Source organism: Macrobrachium nipponense, chromosome 15 (assembly GCF_015104395.2).
Source record: "Macrobrachium nipponense isolate FS-2020 chromosome 15, ASM1510439v2, whole genome shotgun sequence".
NCBI classification, from domain to species: domain Eukaryota; kingdom Metazoa; phylum Arthropoda; class Malacostraca; order Decapoda; family Palaemonidae; genus Macrobrachium; species Macrobrachium nipponense.
In genome coordinates, this window is record NC_087208.1 from 27,054,526 (window position 1) to 27,059,525 (window position 5,000).

Genomic DNA, 5,000 nt, shown 5'->3' on the forward strand with positions numbered 1-5,000 from the left:
CATTACTGAGCCTATTTAATTGAGGGTGAATGCATGCATTCTGTGTAAAAGGCAAATAACTATTAAATGAAGAATGAATTCCCTGCACTCCAGATAACACTGGATGATTATATTCCTTTTCGAGTCAAAGGCGGCCAATTTAGCAATGATGAACATCTGCACTAGAGAGCTCTATTGAGCAACAGCAATTTCTCATCATAATAAGAAAAATAGAAATAGACAAATGAAGACTGCCGGTAGGATACACACCTACACACAAAATTCCGCCAGGCGTTCATCAGGACTGTGGCAAAAGACCACTGATTATCGTAATCAGTTACCTAGTTTACATAGGTGAGGCCCCAGCCAATTAAGGACAAACGACCTAGTAACATACCCATAGCTAATAATATCACCTCTTTCCAGCTTGGCTCGCCCAGCATGATCACGAGCTGAATCTAATTCACACCATATTTTTTTTTTAAACATTATCTTCACTTAGGGGCTGTTCAGTTGCGAAGAATCCGTGATGGCACGTCGACATATCGACAGTTTCATCTTAAATATCAGTGGGATTCATAATTTAGTACATCGGCTTTTAAGACACTGCTGAAACGATACATTAATGACGATATTATGATACGTAACATACATCGGTTATCATGGAACAAGCCCACATGTCGGGTAAACCCGCGATAAAATACAGACATCAAATAAAAAAAAGTGTAGCTCAATGAATACAAGGGAAAAAAAAGTTGAAAATGTAAAAATTATGGCATTATTTCCTCTACATGAATTCTCTCCTCCTCCTCTCCTCTCTCTCTCTCTATCTCATCTCTCTCTCGTGCGGTCTCTTAATCTTTCCTCAAGGTCGTGCCAGACGCGTGCACTAGTGGGGGTGCACTTGCCATGCAAAACGACAATAACCATCCACCTTAGGGTCAGGGTGATTACGAGGGTTTATAGTCTGTACTAACCATACGGCTTTTATGAATCCCAAACCTCCCACATGGGTGGAGGGAATGGGTGGTGGGAGTACAGTGGTGGGAGGGGGGGTGGGGGGGGGGGGGGTGTTAAGAGTGAGATGGGGAAGGGAGGGGGGAAGGGGGGGGGGGTTAGAGGAAAGAGGGGAGTGGGGAATGGTGGGGAACGGGAAGAGATCAATGCCACAGTACTTTTATGACATGGAAATGATACTGCCATGTTTTTTTGCACTCACTTTCTCTCTCCTTTTTAATTTTTTTTTACGCCGAATGGGAAAGCGGAAACTTTGGTCGTGTAAAAAAAAAAATAGAAAAAAAAAAGTGAAAATACTGAGCGTTAAACGCAGTCTTATTTGCCGCAAGCATGCACCGCGGTTCCCTTTGTTGATGTTTGTAATAAGCAAACCTACGCTGATATTTCCAGATGCAGAGGAATTCCATTCCTTGCATTTCTTTTCTCATTCCGTTCCTTTTCATGTTTCGGAAACAAAAAAACTTGCTACGCATTTTCCCATATTCCGATGCCATCTTTCTGACGTGAATATTACTTTACTCCTTTTAATATATTGCCATTTCTTAATTTTTATCTATTCTAAGAACGTAGATATTAATTCACTGCTATTAATATATTGCCATTTAAGAAATTAAACGTTAATTTACGTCTTTTAATGTACTGTCATTTTTTTGTTTCGGAAAAAATTTTTTTTACGCATTTTCCCATATTCCGATGCCCTCTTTCTGACGTGAATATTACTTCACTCCTTTTAATATATTGCCATTTCTTAATTTTTATCTATTCTAAGAACGTAGATATTAATTCACTGCTATTAATATATTGCCATTTATTTTTAACTATTCTAAGAATATTATTTTCAACTATTCTCAGAAATTCTTTTAAGGTACTGCCATTTTTTTTATCTTTACCAGAGCTAAGAACGTAGATATTAATTCACTTCTTTTAATATATTCCCATTCCTATATTTGTATCTATCCTAAGAACGTGAATATTAACTCACTTCTACAGATATTTAGCATTAAATCTAGTGACAATTCCCTATATTACATATTATCCATTATAGATATATTGCTTTGCCAATAACGAATGAGAGATGATTCCCCAAACTAAAGGATATATGCACAGTTTCTTGTTGAATAATATACCCATGTTTTAAAGCCCACGCCATACAATGATGCAAAAATTATATGTTACACCTCCATATCCTTGCACTTATGTTCCCTATGCCTTCGCTACAACCTTTCACGTTCAATATTTTGACTAATGAAGGCCACTAGATCGTTGTCCTATCGGCCTTTGCATTGAAAAATATTAGGACTTGAGAATTATATTCAAATCTGACTAAACGAGCACTATCATGGGCTGACAGCCAGAACAGTTTAAGACGAAATTAACTATTATTATTATTATTATTATTATTATTATTATTATTATTATTATTATTATTATTATTATTATTATTATTCAGTACATGAAACATATTCATATGGAAGAAACCCACAGGGGCCACTGACTTGAAATTCAAGTTTCCCAAGGATATGGTGTTCATTAGGAAAGTGCGAGGAAGTAGACGGAAATACAGAAAGAAGAAGATTATTTGCTTTCTGTAATAAGAAAAAAATTATAACTGCATTTAGAATGATCTGTCGTCTTGCCTATTGGCTATCTTACTAATTTGCTCCTAGAATATTCTTATTACTTATTAATTACTTTTTTCGAGTTCTTTGCTTTCTGAACAACGTGATACTTGTTCTCCCTGCTATAAAATCTACCTCCCTTCCCGGGGATTTTCTTTGCTGACAATCTGGGGTACTTTATTTCTAAACCATTTGTTTTGTGGGCTACGTGCTTTCCGAGATATTAGGTTTCTTTTTCCATTATTATCCCTAGTTACGTTTGTTCTGCGTTACTTATTTTCCGAGCGAATTACTTTACTAAATATTTGTTTTGCTGGGCTATTTGCGGTCTGGAGTATATATGAAACTGGACGCAATTTAGAGGAAAATAAGAGTCACAGAGTCGCTTATCCCAGAACACCCAGTAAAGCCCAGAGATATCTGCTTTCTGCGCTACTTCCTTTATGACATATTTGCTCCAGTGAGCTTTCTGTTATCTCGACGACTTTTGTGCACGGGATACTATTTTGCCTGCAAAAGACTTTTACCGTGTCGTTACTGCGTCTTACCAAAATTAAGGGCTGTGAAGCTCGCGGTGCTCCCGACCCGTTAATGACCTGAAAAATCGAAACATTATCCCTCGACCCAGCAACAGAACACTTATCTCAGCAGGGGGTTAAAACGCCAAAGTCTCCACGTGGAATGGAAGAGACTGGGGTACACCATTAATCATACATTCTTACTAATGGAATTTGGTTCCATAACCCCTACCGTATGAATAATTTGGAATAACTTTCACATTCGCAAACGTCCATGGACGTCCTTCCTTGGGCATAAAGCATCAGACAAGAGGACTTCAGCTGTGTATTAACAGCAAAATACAGTATGATTACGATCCTGGAATAACGTATTTAGATGAACAAACATGAAACAAGAAACAACAAAAAGTGAGAGAAAAGTCTAAACTAAAGTGTGCGCAACAAGACTTTCAGCAATCAGTTGTAATAAAATCTTGGTAGCATATTCCGCAGAGTTTTAACACTATAACTTCAAAAAAAAATTCTTTTACTTATGGATGCCTACTTTACACTTGACACATTCTGGTTGAACATTTGTATTGGAATGAATGCTTAATGAGTTTTCTTTAAAGTGGTATTAGTATCTCCTGGTCCATCCAATTTACTCTATGAATGAAAGGAATCTATGAAAAAAGATAAACTGCGAAGTATGAGCAAAATTAACGACTCTCGAATCTATTACCAAAAGATCACAATCAGGTGACCTACGAGAGTACAGAACAACAATAATAATGAAGGAAATCTAAAATGAAGACTTAAAGTCCGTTAATCATGACCGCATGCCATCTTCTAGTCTAGTATACCGTTGATACCCAGTTCGTTCAAAAACTCATAACAAAACATCCTCCAAAAATACCGTTACTACAAGTAGGACACAAAGAATCTCTTCACATAGCGCGATTTAGCTCTTGACTCTGGAAAAGGTAGAGCTGGATGTTAGATGCTTTTTGAGAGGGAAAAAAAAGGCTTTTACTCATATATCTATTTTGAAATCTGCCTTGGCATCAACAAAATCATTAGAATAATACACACCACCTAGCAGTAAAATCTACAAGAATTCTTAGGCAAACAGTACGGCTATGCCAGAAGGAGTGTTCTGCATGATATTTAATAATAAAAATGGAACATCACAACAAAACGCAAGGCAAACAAACAACAAGGCCGTGCTAAAGGGAAGTAACCGTCATTTAATAAGCAAAAGTAAAACAGATGAATCCAAGAGTAGGTAAACAAAAAGTGACATCGTGTTTGGTCACCCTTCTAATCTGGAAAGACAGAAACTTCTACAAACAAGAATTTCCTCAAAAGAACTCTAAGACCACCATCAGTCAAAAACCGAGATCAAAAATAGAATATTCTCTGGGCTCACGGGCATGTAGTATAAGAAGCAACACTAAAAATAGATAAAAGAAACGGAACCGTGACTTTTCACGTATTAGAACAGAGAGCGTGTTGAGATACAAAAGTAAAAGTCGGCTACTTAAAAAAATAAGGTTACCAAAGCATGTAAGCTGTGAGCAGGCATTACGTTTGTTTGTATGGTGTTTTTACGTTGCATGGAACCAGTGGTTATTCAGCAACGGGATCAACGGTTTTACATGGCTTCCGAACCACGTCTAGAGTGAACTTCTATCACCAGAAATACACATCTTTCAGACATCAATAGAATGCCCGAGAATCGAAACACAATAAGCTGAACAAAAATAAAAGACGCCGTAAGAATGATAAAGGAAGGAAGTAGTTGAGGCGCTCTGTGGTATTCTTGACCTTTCTCCCATACGAAAATGTTTGCACTAACTTATGGGATGCTGTTGAAACTTGCTTATCT